The sequence below is a fragment of the Brachyhypopomus gauderio genome, chromosome 2 (assembly GCF_052324685.1).
Source record: "Brachyhypopomus gauderio isolate BG-103 chromosome 2, BGAUD_0.2, whole genome shotgun sequence".
Classification (NCBI taxonomy): Eukaryota; Metazoa; Chordata; class Actinopteri; order Gymnotiformes; family Hypopomidae; genus Brachyhypopomus; species Brachyhypopomus gauderio.
This window is the reverse complement of record NC_135212.1, coordinates 49,484,623-49,502,172: the sequence shown is the minus strand read 5'-3', so window position 1 is coordinate 49,502,172 and position 17,550 is coordinate 49,484,623. Positions and strand designations below refer to the sequence as shown.

Sequence of the window (17,550 nt, the reverse complement as noted above, 5' to 3'; positions counted from 1 at the left end):
GACGAGGTGGCCGAGAGGTTAAGGCGATGGACTGCTAATCCATTGTGCTTTGCACGCGTGGGTTCGAATCCCACCTTCGTCGGTGTTGCTTTTTTTAATTTCTGACAATCGTGTCTCCTGATGTAAGTGCAGGACCCACAAGTCAGACAAGCCTGCTTTTGTGTTGTGAAAGTGTTTGCATCTTTGAAATCGCAATCGACACACAACTGTAATTGACGAGGTGGCCGAGAGGTTAAGGCGATGGACTGCTAATCCATTGTGCATAGCACGCATGTGTTCGAATCCCACCTTCGTCGGTGTTGCTTTTTTTAATTTCTGACAATCGTGTCTCCTGGTGTAAGTGCAGGACCCACAAGTCAGATTCGGCTGCTTTTGTGCTGTGAAAGTGTTTGCATCTTTGAAATCGCAATCGACACAAAACCACAAGCGACGAGGTAGCCAAGAGGTTAAGGCGATGGACTGCTAATCCATTGTGCTTTGCACGCGTGGGTTTGAATACCACATTCGTCGGTGTTGTTTTCTTTAATTTCTGACAATCTTGTCTCCTGAAGTAAGTGCAGGACCCACAAGTCAGATAAGCCTCCTTTTGTGCTGTGAAAGTGTTTGCATCTTTGAAATCGCAATCGACTCACAACTGTAATTGACGAGGTGGCCGAGAGGTTAAGGCGATGGACTGCTAATCCATTGTGCATAGCACGCGTGGGTTCGAATCCCACCTTCGTCGGTGTTGCTTTCTTTAATTTCTGACAATCGTGTCTCCTGATATAAGTGCAGGACCCACAAGTCAGATAAGCCTCCTTTTGTGCTGTGATAGTGTTTGCATCTTTGAAATCGCAATCGACACACAACTGTAATTGACGAGGTGGCCGAGAGGTTAAGGCGATGGACTGCTAATCCATTGTGCATAGCACGCGTGGGTTCGAATCCCACCTTCGTCGGTGTTGCTTTCTTTAATTTCTGACAATCGTGTCTCCTGATATAAGTGCAGGACCCACAAGTCAGATAAGCCTCCTTTTGTGCTGTGAAAGTATTTGCATCTTTGAAATCGCAATCGACACACAACCGTAATTGACGAAGTGGCCGAGAGGTTAAGGCGATGGACTGCTAATCCATTGTGCATAGCACGCGTGGGTTCGAATCCCACCTTCGTCGATGTTGCTTTCTTTAATTTCTGACAATCGTGTCTCCTGCTGTAACTACAGGACCCACAAGTCAGATAAGCCTTCTTTTGTGCTGTGAAAGTGTTTGCATCTTTGAAATCGCAATCGACACACAACCACAAACGACAAGGTGGCCGAGAGGGTAAGGCGATGGACTGCTAATCCATTATGCATAGCACTTGTGGGTTCGAATCCCACCTTCGTCGGTGTTGCTTTCTTTAATTTCTGACAATCGTGTCTCCTGCTGTAACTACAGGACCCACAAGTCAGAAAGGCCTTCTTTTGTGCTGTGAAAGTGCTTGCTTCTTTGAAATTGCTATCGACACACACCCACAAATGACGAGGTGGCCGAGAGGTTAAGGCGATGGACTGCTTAACCATTGTGCTTTGCACGCGTGGGTTCGAATCCCACCTTCGTCGGTGTTGCTTTTTTTAATTTCTGACAATCGTGTCTCCTGATGTAAGTGCAGGACCCACAAGTCAGACAAGCCTGCTTTTGTGCTGTGAAAGTGTTTGCATCTTTGAAATCACAATCGACACACAACCATAATTGACGAGGTGGCCGAGAGGTTAAGGCGATGGACTGCTAATCCATTGTGCTTTGCACGCGTGGGTTCGAATCCCACCTTCGTCGGTGTTGCTTTTTTTAATTTCTGACAATCGTGTCTCCTGATGTAAGTGCAGGACCCACAAGTCAGACAAGCCTGCTTTTGTGTTGTGAAAGTGTTTGCATCTTTGAAATCGCAATCGACACACAACCATAATTGACGAGGTGGCCGAGAGGTTAAGGCGATGGACTGCTAATCCATTGTGCATAGCACGCGTGTGTTCGAATCCCACCTTCGTCGGTGTTGCTTTTTTTAATTTCTGACAATCGTGTCTCCTGGTGTAAGTGCAGGACCCACAAGTCAGATTCGGCTGCTTTTGTGCTGTGAAAGTGTTTGCATCTTTGAAATCGCAATCGACACAAAACCACAAGCGACGAGGTAGCCAAGAGGTTAAGGCGATGGACTGCTAATCCATTGTGCTTTGCACGCGTGGGTTTGAATACCACATTCGTCGGTGTTGTTTTCTTTAATTTCTGACAATCTTGTCTCCTGAAGTAAGTGCAGCACCCACAAGTCAGATAAGCCTCCTTTTGTGCTGTGAAAGTGTTTGCATCTTTGAAATCGCATTCGACTCACAACTGTAATTGACGAGGTGGCCGAGAGGTTAAGGCGATGGACTGCTAATCCATTGTGCATAGCACGCGTGGGTTCGAATCCCACCTTCGTCGGTGTTGCTTTCTTTAATTTCTGACAATCGTGTCTCCTGATATAAGTGCAGGACCCACAAGTCAGATAAGCCTCCTTTTGTGCTGTGAAAGTGTTTGCATCTTTGAAATCGCAATCGACACACAACTGTAATTGACGAGGTGGCCGAGAGGTTAAGGCGATGGACTGCTAATCCATTGTGCATAGCACGCGTGGGTTTGAATCCCACCTTCGTCGGTGTTGCTTTCTTTAATTTCTGACAATCGTGTCTCCTGATATAAGTGCAGGACCCACAAGTCAGATAAGCCTCCTTTTGTGCTGTGAAAGTGTTTGCATCTTTGAAATCGCAATCGACACACAACCACAAACGACGAGGTGGCCAAGAGGTTAAGGGGATGGACTGCTAATCCATTGTGCATAGCACGCGTGGGTTAGAATCCCACCTTCGTCGGTGTTGCTTTCTTTAATTTCTGACAATCGTGTCTCCTGTTGTAAGTGCAGGACCCACAAGTCATATACGGCTGCTTTTGTGCTGTGAAAGTGTTTGCATCTTTGAAATCGCAATCGACACACAAGCACAAACGACAAGGTGGCCGATAGATTAAGGCGATGGACTGCTAATCCATTATGCATAGCACGTGTGTGTTCGAATCCCACCTTCGTCGGTGTTGCTTTCTTTAATTTCTGACAATCGTGTCTCCTGCTGTAACTACAGGACCCACAAGTCAGAAAAGCCTTCTTTTGTGCTGTGAAAGTGTTTGCTTCTTTGAAATTGCTATCGACACACAACCACACACGACGAGGTGGCCGAGAGGTTAAGGCGATGGACTGCTAATCCATTGTGCATAGCACGCGTGGGTTTGAATCCCACCTTCGTCGGTGTTGCTTTCTTTAATTTCTGACAATCGTGTCTCCTGGTGTAAGTGCAGGACCCACAAGTCAGATAAGCCTTCTTTTGTGCTGTGAAAGTGTTTGCATCTTTGAAATCGCAATCGACACACAACCACAAACGACGAGGTGGCCGAGAGGTTAAGGCGATGGACTGCTAATCCATTGTGCTTTGCACGCGTGGGTTCGAATACCACCTTCGTCGGTGTTGCTTTTTTTAATTTCTGACAATCGTGTCTCCTGATGTAAGTGCAGGACCCACAAGTCAGACAAGCCTGCTTTTGTGCTGTGAAAGTGTTTGCATCTTTGAAATCACAATCGACACACAACCATAATTGACGAGGTGGCCGAGAGGTTAAGGCGATGGACTGCTAATCCATTGTGCTTTGCACGCGTGGGTTCGAATCCCACCTTCGTCGGTGTTGCTTTTTTTAATTTCTGACAATCGTGTCTCCTGATGTAAGTGCAGGACCCACAAGTCAGACAAGCCTGCTTTTGTGTTGTGAAAGTGTTTGCATCTTTGAAATCGCAATCGACACACAACCATAATTGACGAGGTGGCCGAGAGGTTAAGGCGATGGACTGCTAATCCATTGTGCATAGCACGCGTGTGTTCGAATCCCACCTTCGTCGGTGTTGCGTTTTTTAATTTCTGACAATCGTGTCTCCTGGTGTAAGTGCAGGACCCACAAGTCAGATTCGGCTGCTTTTGTGCTGTGAAAGTGTTTGCATCTTTGAAATCGCAATCGACACAAAACCACAAGCGACGAGGTAGCCAAGAGGTTAAGGCGATGGACTGCTAATCCATTGTGCTTTGCACGCGTGGGTTTGAATACCACATTCGTCGGTGTTGTTTTCTTTAATTTCTGACAATCTTGTCTCCTGCAGTAAGTGCAGGACCCACAAGTCAGATAAGCCTCCTTTTGTGCTGTGAAAGTGTTTGCATCTTTGAAATCGCAATCGACTCACAACTGTAATTGACGAGGTGGCCGAGAGGTTAAGGCGATGTACTGCTAATCCATTGTGCATAGCACGCGTGGGTTCGAATCCCACCTTCGTCGGTGTTGCTTTCTTTAATTTCTGACAATCGTGTCTCCTGATATAAGTGCAGGACCCACAAGTCAGATAAGCCTTCTTTTGTGCTGTGATAGTGTTTGCATCTTTGAAATCGCAATCGACACACAACTGTAATTGACGAGGTGGCCGAGAGGTTAAGGCGATGGACTGCTAATCCATTGTGCATAGCATGCGTGGGTTCGAATCCCACCTTCGTCGGTGTTGTTTTCTTTAATTTCTGACAGTCGTGTCTCCTGATATAAGTGCAGGACCCACAAGTCAGATAAGCCTCCTTTTGTGCTGTGAAAGTGTTTGCATCTTTGAAATCGCAATCGACACACAACTGTAATTGACAAGGTGGCCGAGAGGTTAAGGCGATGGACTGCTAATCCATTGTGCATAGCACGCGTGGGTTCGAATCCCACCTTCGTCGGTGTTGCTTTCTTTAATTTCTGACAATCGTGTCTCCTGATATAAGTGCAGGACCCACAAGTCAGATAAGCCTCCTTTTGTGCTGTGAAAGTGTTTGCATCTTTGAAATCGCAATCGACACACAACCACAAACGACGAGGTGGCCGAGAGGTTAAGGCAATGGACTGCTAATCCATTGTGCATAGCACGCGTGGGTTCGAATCCCACCTTCGTCTGTGTTGCTTTCTTTAATTTCTGACAATCGTGTCTCCTGTTGTAAGTGCAGGACCAACAAGTCAGATAAGCCTCCTTTTGTGCTGTGAAAGTATTTGCATCTTTGAAATCGCAATCGACACACAACCGTAATTGACGAGGTGGCCGAGAGGTTAAGGCGATGGACTGCTAATCCATTGTGCATAGCACGCGTGGGTTCGAATCCCACCTTCGTCGGTGTTGCTTTCTTTAATTTCTGACAATCGTGTCTCCTGCTGTAACTACAGGACCCACAAGTCAGAAAGGCCTTCTTTTGTGCTGTGAAAGTGCTTGCTTCTTTGAAATTGCTATCGACACACAACCACAAACGATGAGGTGGCCGAGAGGTTAAGGTGATGGACTGCTAATCCATTGTGCTTTGCACGCGTGGGTTCGAATCCCACCTTCGTCGGTGTTGCTTTTTTTAATTTCTGACAATCGTGTCTCCTGATGTAAGTGCAGGACCCACAAGTCAGACAAGCCTGCTTTTGTGCTGTGAAAGTGTTTGCATCTTTGAAATCACAATCGACACACAACCATAATTGACGAGGTGGCCGAGAGGTTAAGGCGATGGACTGCTAATCCATTGTGCTTTGCACGCGTGGGTTCGAATCCCACCTTCGTCGGTGTTGCTTTTTTTAATTTCTGACAATCGTGTCTCCTGATGTAAGTGCAGGACCCACAAGTCAGACAAGCCTGCTTTTGTGTTGTGAAAGTGTTTGCATCTTTGAAATCGCAATCGACACACAACCATAATTGACAAGGTGGCCGAGAGGTTAAGGCGATGGACTGCTTATCCATTGTGCATAGCACGCGTGTGTTCGAATCCCACCTTCGTCGGTGTTGCTTTTTTTAATTTCTGACAATCGTGTCTCCTGGTGTAAGTGCAGGACCCACAAGTCAGATACGGCTGCTTTTGTGCTGTGAAAGTGTTTGCATCTTTGAAATCGCAATCGACACACAAGCACAAACGACAAGGTGGCCGATAGATTAAGGCGATGGACTGCTAATCCATTATGCATAGCACGTGTGTGTTCGAATCCCACCTCCGTCGGTGTTGCTTTCTTTAATTTCTGACAATCGTGTCTCCTGCTGTAACTACAGGACCCACAAGTCAGAAAAGCCTTCTTTTGTGCTGTGAAAGTGTTTGCTTCTTTGAAATTGCTATCGACACACAACCACAAACGACGAGGTGGCCGAGAGGTTAAGGCGATGGACTGCTAATCCATTGTGCATAGCACGCGTGGGTTCGAATCCCACCTTCGTCGGTGTTGCTTTCTTTAATTTCTGACCATCGTGTCTCCTGATATAAGTGCAGGACCCACAAGTCAGATACGCCTCCTTTTGTGCTGTGAAAGTATTTGCATCTTTGAAATCGCAATCGACACACAACCGTAATTGACGAGGTGGCCGAGAGGTTAAGGCGATGGACTGCTAATCCATTGTGCATAGCACGCGTGGGTTAGAATCCCACCTTCGTCGGTGTTGCTTTCTTTAATTTCTGACAATCGTGTCTCCTGGTGTAAGTGCAGGACCCACAAGTCAGATAAGCCTTCTTTTGTGCTGTGAAAGTGTTTGCATCTTTGAAATCGCAATAGACAAACAACCACAAACGACAAGGTGGCCTAGAGGTTAAGGTGATGGACTGCTAATCAATTTTGCATAGCACGCGTGGGTTCGAATCCCACCTTCGTCGGTGTTGCTTTCTTTAATTTCTGACAATCGTGTCTCCTGATATAAGTGCAGGACCCACAAGTCAGATAAGCCTCCTTTTGTGCTGTGAAAGTGTTTGCATCTTTGAAATCGCAATCGACACACAACCACAAACGACGAGGTGGCCAAGAGGTTAAGGGGATGGACTGCTAATCCATTGTGCATAGCACGCGTGGGTTAGAATCCCACCTTCGTCGGTGTTGCTTTCTTTAATTTCTGACAATCGTGTCTCCTGTTGTAAGTGCAGGACCCACAAGTCATATACGGCTGCTTTTGTGCTGTGAAAGTGTTTGCATCTTTGAAATCGCAATCGACACACAAGCACAAACGACAAGGTGGCCGATAGATTAAGGCGATGGACTGCTAATCCATTATGCATAGCACGTGTGTGTTCGAATCCCACCTTCGTCGGTGTTGCTTTCTTTAATTTCTGACAATCGTGTCTCCTGCTGTAACTACAGGACCCACAAGTCAGAAAAGCCTTCTTTTGTGCTGTGAAAGTGTTTGCTTCTTTGAAATTGCTATCGACACACAACCACACACGACGAGGTGGCCGAGAGGTTAAGGCGATGGACTGCTAATCCATTGTGCATAGCACGCGTGGGTTCGAATCCCACCTTCGTCGGTGTTGCTTTCTTTAATTTCTGACAATCGTGTCTCCTGGTGTAAGTGCAGGACCCACAAGTCAGATAAGCCTTCTTTTGTGCTGTGAAAGTGTTTGCATCTTTGAAATCGCAATCGACACACAACCACAAACGACGAGGTGGCCGAGAGGTTAAGGCGATGGACTGCTAATCCATTGTGCTTTGCACGCGTGGGTTCGAATACCACCTTCGTCGGTGTTGCTTTTTTTAATTTCTGACAATCGTGTCTCCTGATGTAAGTGCAGGACCCACAAGTCAGACAAGCCTGCTTTTGTGCTGTGAAAGTGTTTGCATCTTTGAAATCACAATCGACACACAACCATAATTGACGAGGTGGCCGAGAGGTTAAGGCGATGGACTGCTAATCCATTGTGCTTTGCACGCGTGGGTTCGAATCCCACCTTCGTCGGTGTTGCTTTTTTTAATTTCTGACAATCGTGTCTCCTGATGTAAGTGCAGGACCCACAAGTCAGACAAGCCTGCTTTTGTGTTGTGAAAGTGTTTGCATCTTTGAAATCGCAATCGACACACAACCATAATTGACGAGGTGGCCGAGAGGTTAAGGCGATGGACTGCTAATCCATTGTGCATAGCACGCGTGTGTTCGAATCCCACCTTCGTCGGTGTTGCGTTTTTTAATTTCTGACAATCGTGTCTCCTGGTGTAAGTGCAGGACCCACAAGTCAGATTCGGCTGCTTTTGTGCTGTGAAAGTGTTTGCATCTTTGAAATCGCAATCGACACAAAACCACAAGCGACGAGGTAGCCAAGAGGTTAAGGCGATGGACTGCTAATCCATTGTGCTTTGCACGCGTGGGTTTGAATACCACATTCGTCGGTGTTGTTTTCTTTAATTTCTGACAATCTTGTCTCCTGCAGTAAGTGCAGGACCCACAAGTCAGATAAGCCTCCTTTTGTGCTGTGAAAGTGTTTGCATCTTTGAAATCGCAATCGACTCACAACTGTAATTGACGAGGTGGCCGAGAGGTTAAGGCGATGTACTGCTAATCCATTGTGCATAGCACGCGTGGGTTCGAATCCCACCTTCGTCGGTGTTGCTTTCTTTAATTTCTGACAATCGTGTCTCCTGATATAAGTGCAGGACCCACAAGTCAGATAAGCCTTCTTTTGTGCTGTGATAGTGTTTGCATCTTTGAAATCGCAATCGACACACAACTGTAATTGACGAGGTGGCCGAGAGGTTAAGGCGATGGACTGCTAATCCATTGTGCATAGCATGCGTGGGTTCGAATCCCACCTTCGTCGGTGTTGTTTTCTTTAATTTCTGACAGTCGTGTCTCCTGATATAAGTGCAGGACCCACAAGTCAGATAAGCCTCCTTTTGTGCTGTGAAAGTGTTTGCATCTTTGAAATCGCAATCGACACACAACTGTAATTGACAAGGTGGCCGAGAGGTTAAGGCGATGGACTGCTAATCCATTGTGCATAGCACGCGTGGGTTCGAATCCCACCTTCGTCGGTGTTGCTTTCTTTAATTTCTGACAATCGTGTCTCCTGATATAAGTGCAGGACCCACAAGTCAGATAAGCCTCCTTTTGTGCTGTGAAAGTGTTTGCATCTTTGAAATCGCAATCGACACACAACCACAAACGACGAGGTGGCCGAGAGGTTAAGGCAATGGACTGCTAATCCATTGTGCATAGCACGCGTGGGTTCGAATCCCACCTTCGTCTGTGTTGCTTTCTTTAATTTCTGACAATCGTGTCTCCTGTTGTAAGTGCAGGACCAACAAGTCAGATAAGCCTCCTTTTGTGCTGTGAAAGTATTTGCATCTTTGAAATCGCAATCGACACACAACCGTAATTGACGAGGTGGCCGAGAGGTTAAGGCGATGGACTGCTAATCCATTGTGCATAGCACGCGTGGGTTCGAATCCCACCTTCGTCGGTGTTGCTTTCTTTAATTTCTGACAATCGTGTCTCCTGCTGTAACTACAGGACCCACAAGTCAGAAAGGCCTTCTTTTGTGCTGTGAAAGTGCTTGCTTCTTTGAAATTGCTATCGACACACAACCACAAACGATGAGGTGGCCGAGAGGTTAAGGTGATGGACTGCTAATCCATTGTGCTTTGCACGCGTGGGTTCGAATCCCACCTTCGTCGGTGTTGCTTTTTTTAATTTCTGACAATCGTGTCTCCTGATGTAAGTGCAGGACCCACAAGTCAGACAAGCCTGCTTTTGTGCTGTGAAAGTGTTTGCATCTTTGAAATCACAATCGACACACAACCATAATTGACGAGGTGGCCGAGAGGTTAAGGCGATGGACTGCTAATCCATTGTGCTTTGCACGCGTGGGTTCGAATCCCACCTTCGTCGGTGTTGCTTTTTTTAATTTCTGACAATCGTGTCTCCTGATGTAAGTGCAGGACCCACAAGTCAGACAAGCCTGCTTTTGTGTTGTGAAAGTGTTTGCATCTTTGAAATCGCAATCGACACACAACCATAATCGACAAGGTGGCCGAGAGGTTAAGGCGATGGACTGCTTATCCATTGTGCATAGCACGCGTGTGTTCGAATCCCACCTTCGTCGGTGTTGCTTTTTTTAATTTCTGACAATCGTGTCTCCTGGTGTAAGTGCAGGACCCACAAGTCAGATACGGCTGCTTTTGTGCTGTGAAAGTGTTTGCATCTTTGAAATCGCAATCGACACAAAACCGCAAGCGACGAGGTAGCCAAGAGGTTAAGGCGATGGACTGCTAATCCATTGTGCTTTGCACGCGTGGGTTTGAATACCACATTTGTCGGTGTTGTTTTCTTTAATTTCTGACAATCGTGTCTCCTGAAGTAAGTGCAGGACCCACAAGTCAGATAAGCCTCCTTTTGTGCTGTGAAAGTGTTTGCATCTTTGAAATCGCAATCGACACACAACTGTAATTGACGAGGTGGCCGAGAGGTTAAGGCGATGGACTGCTAATCCCTTGTGCATAGCACGCGTGGGTTCGAATCCCACCTTCGTCGGTGTTGCTTTCTTTAATTTCTGACAATCGTGTCTCCTGATATAAGAGCAGGACCCACAAGTCAGATAAGCCTCCTTTTGTGCTGTGAAAGTGTTTGCATCTTTGAAATCGCAATCGACACACCACCACAAACAACGAGGTGGCCGAGAGGTTAAGGCGATGGACTGCTAATCCATTGTGCATAGCATGCGTGGGTTCGAATCCCACCTTCGTCGGTGTTGCTTTCTTTAATTTCTGACAATCGTGTCTCCTGTTGTAAGTGCAGGACCCACAAGTCATATACGGCTGCTTTTGTGCTGTGAAAGTGTTTGCATCTTTGAAATCGCAATCGACACACAAGCACAAACGACAAGGTGGCCGATAGATTAAGGCGATGGACTGCTAATCCATTATGCATAGCACGTGTGTGTTCGAATCCCACCTCCGTCGGTGTTGCTTTCTTTAATTTCTGACAATCGTGTCTCCTGCTGTAACTACAGGACCCACAAGTCAGAAAAGCCTTCTTTTGTGCTGTGAAAGTGTTTGCTTCTTTGAAATTGCTATCGACACACAACCACAAACGACGAGGTGGCCGAGAGGTTAAGGCGATGGACTGCTAATCCATTGTGCATAGCACGCGTGGGTTCGAATCCCACCTTCGTCGGTGTTGCTTTCTTTAATTTCTGACCATCGTGTCTCCTGATATAAGTGCAGGACCCACAAGTCAGATACGCCTCCTTTTGTGCTGTGAAAGTATTTGCATCTTTGAAATCGCAATCGACACACAACCGTAATTGACGAGGTGGCCGAGAGGTTAAGGCGATGGACTGCTAATCCATTGTGCATAGCACGCGTGGGTTAGAATCCCACCTTCGTCGGTGTTGCTTTCTTTAATTTCTGACAATCGTGTCTCCTGGTGTAAGTGCAGGACCCACAAGTCAGATAAGCCTTCTTTTGTGCTGTGAAAGTGTTTGCATCTTTGAAATCGCAATAGACAAACAACCACAAACGACAAGGTGGCCTAGAGGTTAAGGTGATGGACTGCTAATCAATTTTGCATAGCACGCGTGGGTTCGAATCCCACCTTCGTCGGTGTTGCTTTTTTAAATTTCTGACAATCGTGTCTCCTGATGTAAGTGCAGGACCCACAAGTCAAAAAAGCCTTCTTTTGTGCTGTGAAAGTGTTTGCTTCTTTGAAATTGCTATCGACACACAACCACAAACGACGAGGTGGCCTAGAGGTTAAGGTGATGGACTGCTTATCCATTTTGCATAGCTCGCGTGGGTTCGAATCCCACCTTCGTCGGTGTTGCTTTTTTAAATTTCTGACAATCGTGTCTCCTGATGTAAGTGCAGGACCCACAAGTCAGACAAGCCTCCTTTTGTGCTGTGAAAGTGTTTGCATCTTTGAAATCGCAATCGACACACAACCGTGATTGACGAGGTGGCCGAGAGGTTAAGGAGATGGACTGCTAATCCATTATGCATAGCACGCGTGGGTTCGAATCCCACCTTCGTCGGTGTTGCTTTCTTTAATTTCTGACAATCGTGTCTCCTGGTGTAAGTGCAGTACCCACAAGTCAGATACGGCTGCTTTTGTGCTGTGAAAGTGTTTGCATCTTTGAAATCGCAATCGACACAAAACCACAAGCGACGAGGTAGCCAAGAGGTTAAGGCGATGGACTGCTAATCCATTGTGCTTTGCACGCGTGGGTTTGAATACCACATTCGTCGGTGTTGTTTTCTTTAATTTCTGACAATCGTGTCTCCTGAAGTAAGTGCAGGACCCACAAGTCAGATAAGCCTCCTTTTGTGCTGTGAAAGTGTTTGCATCTTTGAAATCGCAATCGACACACAACTGTAATTGACGAGGTGGCCGAGAGGTTAAGGCGATGGACTGCTAATCCATTGTGCATAGCACGCGTGGGTTCGAATCCCACCTTCGTCGGTGTTGCTTTCCTTAATTTCTGACAATCGTGTCTCCTGTTGTAAGTGCAGTACCCACAAGTCATATATGGCTGCTTTTGTGCTGTGAAAGTGTTTGCATCTTTGAAATCGCAATCGACACACAACCACAAACGACAAGGTGGCCGAGAGATTAAGGCGATGGACTGCTAATCCATTATGCATAGCCCGTGTGGGTTCGAATCCCACCTTCGTCGTTGTTGCTTTCTTTAATTTCTGACAATCGTGTCTCCTGCTGTAACTACAGGACCCACAAGTCAAAAAAGCCTTCTTTTGTGCTGTGAAAGTGTTTGCTTCTTTGAAATTGCTATCGACACACAACCACAAACGACGAGGTGGCCTAGAGGTTAAGGTGATGGACTGCTTATCCATTTTGCATAGCACGCGTGGGTTCGAATCCCACCTTCGTCGGTGTTGCTTTTTTAAATTTCTGACAATCGTGTCTTCTGATGTAAGTGCAGGACCCACAAGTCAGACAAGCCTCCTTTTGTGCTGTGAAAGTGTTTGCATCTTTGAAATCGCAATCGACACACAACTGTAATTGACGAGGTGGCCGAGAGGTTAAGACGATGGACTGCTAATCCATTATGCATAGCACGCGTGGGTTCGAATCCCACCTTCGTCGGTGTTGCTTTCTTTAACACTGGAACTCCTGAGATTTCAAGGTTCTGAGGACATCACCCCTCCTTCTCCTGCCCAATTAGCAGGACCATACATATGTTAATTTCAGAGCAAGACAGGAGCAGAAAGACAGGCAGGAGCTCTGTGGCAGGAGCTCTGTGGTGCACCAGGTCTAGTCTGTGTGCAGTCTGTGTGCACCAGGTCTAGTTTGTAGTCTAAAATAAATAAATAAAGTTTAGCCCTGTTTCGGCGTTATGTGTGAAGCGCTACATATTGACATAAGTATTATTTAGAGCGGTGAACCATTATCATTAGCGTGGTATTGGCGTTATGTATGAAGCAAGCGTCTCAGATTTTCTTGTGCATGCACTTCAATAGCGCCACACATTTACATGGCTGAACCAACCATTATCACGGGTCCATATTGTTCCCGTGAAACACATTATCATTAGCGTGGTATTGGCGTTATGTATGAAGCAAACGTCCCAGATTTTCTTGTGTATGCACTTCAATAGCGCCACACATTTACATGGCTGAACCAACCATTATCACGGGTTCATATTGTTCCCGTGAAACACATTATCATTAGCGTGGTATTGGCGTTATGTATGAAGCAAGCGTCCCAGATTTTCTTGTGTATGCACTTCAATAGCAGCAACAAAGTAATAAAGGTATAGTAAAGTAATATTTATTTGTACATTTACTTATTTTTACTCATACAGCATAGTAACATAATATTTTTTTGCAGTGTTTATGCTTGTGTTTGACTGATATTTCGTTTGTGTAAATAAGATATTTCGTTCATGTAAATAACTTAGCGTCATTTATTTATTTTTACTCATACAGCATAGTAATATAATATTTTTTGCAGTGTTTATGCTTGTGTTTGACTGATATTTCGTTCGTGTAAATAAGATATTTCGTTTGTGTAAATAACTTAGCGTCATTTATTTATTTTTACTCATACAGCATAGTAATATAATATTTTTTGTGTTTTCTTGTGTTTGACTGATATTTCGTTCGTGTAAATAAGATATTTCGTTTGTGTAAATAACTTAGCGTCATTTATTTATTTTTACTCATACAGCATAGTAATATAATATTTTTTGCAGTGTTTATGCTTGTGTTTGACTGATATTTCGTTCGTGTAAATAAGATATTTCGTTTGTGTAAATAACTTAGCGTCATTTATTTATTTTTACTCATACAGCATAGTAATATAATATTTTTTGTGTTTTCTTGTGTTTGACTGATATTTCGTTCGTGTAAATAAGATATTTCGTTTGTGTAAATAACTTAGCGTCATTTATTTATTTTTACTCATACAGCATAGTAATATAATATTTTTTGCAGTGTTTATGCTTGTGTTTGACTGATATTTCGTTTGTGTAAATAAGATTTTTCGTTTGTGTAAATAACTTAGCGTCATTTATTTATTTTTACTCATACAGCATAGTAATATAATATTTTTTGCAGTGTTTATGCTTGTGTTTGACTGATATTCACGGATTGCCGTGAACCATTATCACGGGTCCAATCAACTTTTATTGTTCCCGTGTATGCAGGGGATTAGCCCGGTTTCGGTTTCGGCGTTATGTGTGAAGCGCCACCTATTATAATAAAGTATAATTAGTATGCGCTGTTGTGGGTGTGTTCTTCAGAGTCATGATAAAAGCTGAAACCCAAAGGCAGGCGACTTACATTTTCACTACTATCCTGTGTGGAGACGACGCAAAACACCATGGCAAGACAGAGGACGTTCACCGGTCAAGAAGTTGCGGCTTTGCTGACCAACGAGGACTGCTGTGAGTCCGATGCGGGAGAAGGACCCTCCTGTTTTTTGACCAGCGATTCATCCGATGAAGAAAGAAGCAGTACATCGGATGAGGTACAACAGAGCCCTCCAAGGAAGAGACGGACACAGGCTGACACCACACCTGCACCAACCGTACGGGCAAAAGATGGAACTGTTTGGGAGAAGGTTGGCATCGCACGCTCTCGTGTCAGCAGCTGTTCGCCTAATTCAACATTTGTTGAGCCGTCCGGGCCTACAGAGCATGCAAAGGTATAGTAACTTCATATTTCTTTCCAGTGTTTCTGCTTGTGTTTGAATGATATTTAGTACGTGTAATTTACCTAGCGTCATTTGTTTACTTTTACTAATACAGCGTAGGATCACAAGCAGACTGCAGAGTTTTCTGTGTTTGCTCGACATGGAGATGCTGCGAATCATCACAGACTGCACTGTCCATGAAGCCCGCAGAACAGACAGCAGCTGGAGTTTGTCGGTCAGCGAGTTTATGGCATTCGTAGCAATCCTATTTCTACGAGCAGTCCTCTGTCCAGTTGGAGCGATGTCGGACTGTTGGTCGGCAATGTTCGCTGTGCCTTCGATCCAGGAGACAATGGCACGGGACCGCTACCAAGAAATCATGCGGTACTTGCGCTTTGATAATAAGGACACCCGTGCGGAGCGTGCAAAGAGCGACAGATTTGCTGCGATTTCGGACATCTGGCAGCGATTTGTGAACAACTGCATTTTGTGCTATACCCCAGGCAAGGAACTGACAGTCGACGAGCAGCTGTTTCCGACCAAGGTTCGCTGTCCATTCACCCAGTACATTGCCTCAAAGCCGGACAAGTTTGGAATAAAGTTTTGGGTTGCTTCTGAGTTGAACACAAAGTACATGTGCAACGCCATTCCATACCTTGGAAAGGACCCCGATCGTCCCAAGGGGGAAAGAGTGTCCGAGAATGTGGTGATGAAGCTTATGAAGCCATACCTGGGCAAGGGCAGAACTGTAGCCACAGACAATTTTTTCACATCTCTTTCCCTGGCTAAGAAGCTGCTGGAATGCAACACGACTCTGCTTGGGACAATGAACAAGATTCGCCGAGAAGTTCCTTTGGAAGCCAAAAACGCCAAGGGACGTGAGAAGTTGTCAACGGAGGTGTACAGATCCGATGATGCGCTTCTGACGGTGTATGCCTCCAAGCCCAACAAAACAGTTTGCGTTCTGAGCACTATGCACACGCACGTGGAGATTGCAGACGACCGCAAAAAGAAGCCAAACACTGTGACGGACTACAACCGGACGAAGGTATGCATGTGTTGGCATTGATAAATCAATTTATCATACATGAATGAATTTATTCAAAATATAACATGTACTTCTTTGTATTTGTTCTTTGCAGTGCGCCGTTGACATCATGGACCAGAAGGCGCGTGCATACACAGTGCGCGCAGGAACACGCCGGTGGCCCGTTGCAGTGTTTTATAACATACTTGACCTGGCAGCGATGAACGCGCATGTTTTGTACACGGCATGTACGGGGTCCACAGAGAGTAGGAGAGTTTTTATGTGTACTCTTGCTGAGGAACTCCGTCTTCGTTTCCTACAGGAAAAGGAGTTGAAGAGAACGCCACGTCCTTCGCCTGCTCCTGGAAAGAAGACTACGTGTCAGGTGCAGACAAACTGCAACCGGAACCACAGCATAACCCCGTGCGCTGCATGCGGCAAGTACACCTGTCGCAAGTGTAGGGCAGAGTGTCCCTGGCTGTGTGGCAACTGTGTACCTAAAACTACATGAAGGTACGTCGATAAGTATATTTATATATATATATATATATATAAATATATTATATATATATACAGACAACCAATCACACACACATATATATACACACACACTATTATTTGAACATAACCAAAAATCTCTTCTCTTTCTGTTCCACAGTCGCACATCATGAAACCCGGTGTCACGGTCTGCCCCGCATCTCCTGCCATTTCATGTCTGTTTCCGTGTTAGTCCTCTGTTTATTTCTCGTCGTGGTTGCTGGTTATTTTTCTCATGGTTGCTGGAATTGGATTCCCGTTCTGTTATGACCCATGCCTGTGACATTTTCACAGAATCAATTTATACATGAATGAATTCGTTCTAAATATAACATGTACTTCTGTGCGTGCATACACAGTGCGCGCAGGAACACGCCGGTGGCCCGTTGACCTTGGCAGCGATGAACGATGAACCTGCCGCAAATGTAAGAAAGAGGGTCCCTGGCTGGTACACATGAATAAATTCGTTCAAAATATAACATGTACTTTGTTCTTTGCAGTGCGCCGTTGACAGACATCATGAAGGTGCGTGCATACACAGTGCACGCAGGAACACGCCGGTGGCCCGTTGCATGCAGCGAGTACACCCTGGCTGTGTAGCAACTGTTGGCTACAACTACATGAAGGTACGTTGATAAGTAGGCCTACATACGTAACACCACATATGTTACGTATTTTTGTCTTCTGAAAGATTTTATTCAAAATGTAAGGTGTACCTTGAATTGTTCTCCACAGCATCAACGCGTGTGTTGCATGCGGCAAGTGCATCTGGCGAGTACACCCTCAACTTCAAGACACCCTCAACTTTCTTGACATTCCACTTCAAGAAACCCGGAATAGACATCCATGTTTGATCAAAATAAAGTTGTTTTACAGCACATGAATTTGTTCTTCCTGTCTTTTCCTCTCCTTTTCCAGTCTGCTGTTTAGATCACAACATTTATCAGCCATATATATAATTGCGCCATATAATTTCTTAGCTTTTCAAACGCGAATTCAAACGCGGAAACAGAAA

The 17,550-nt window shown here is 45.3% G+C and overlaps 1 long non-coding RNA gene and 6 other non-coding genes across 7 annotated transcripts; all 7 read left to right on the top strand.

The window, feature by feature from the left end:
• On the top strand, positions 1–82 carry trnas-gcu (transfer RNA serine (anticodon GCU)). The gene has a single exon. It is a non-coding gene; the product is annotated as a tRNA-Ser (tRNA).
• Positions 83–1,712: 1,630 nt separating this feature from the next.
• Positions 1,713–1,794, top strand: trnas-gcu (transfer RNA serine (anticodon GCU)). Its single transcript has one exon. It is a non-coding gene; the product is annotated as a tRNA-Ser (tRNA).
• Positions 1,795–3,638: 1,844 nt separating this feature from the next.
• Positions 3,639–3,720, top strand: trnas-gcu (transfer RNA serine (anticodon GCU)). The gene has a single exon. It is a non-coding gene; the product is annotated as a tRNA-Ser (tRNA).
• Positions 3,721–5,564: 1,844 nt separating this feature from the next.
• trnas-gcu (transfer RNA serine (anticodon GCU)) lies at positions 5,565–5,646 on the top strand. Its single transcript has one exon. It is a non-coding gene; the product is annotated as a tRNA-Ser (tRNA).
• Positions 5,647–7,704: 2,058 nt separating this feature from the next.
• trnas-gcu (transfer RNA serine (anticodon GCU)) lies at positions 7,705–7,786 on the top strand. Its single transcript has one exon. It is a non-coding gene; the product is annotated as a tRNA-Ser (tRNA).
• Positions 7,787–9,630: 1,844 nt separating this feature from the next.
• Positions 9,631–9,712, top strand: trnas-gcu (transfer RNA serine (anticodon GCU)). Its single transcript has one exon. It is a non-coding gene; the product is annotated as a tRNA-Ser (tRNA).
• Positions 9,713–15,103: 5,391 nt separating this feature from the next.
• LOC143508947 (uncharacterized) lies at positions 15,104–17,367 on the top strand. The gene is made up of 5 exons (XR_013129551.1): positions 15,104–15,355; positions 16,114–16,511; positions 16,657–16,960; positions 17,036–17,161; positions 17,271–17,367. It is a non-coding gene; the product is annotated as an uncharacterized LOC143508947 (long non-coding RNA).
• Positions 17,368–17,550: the final 183 nt, after the last annotated feature.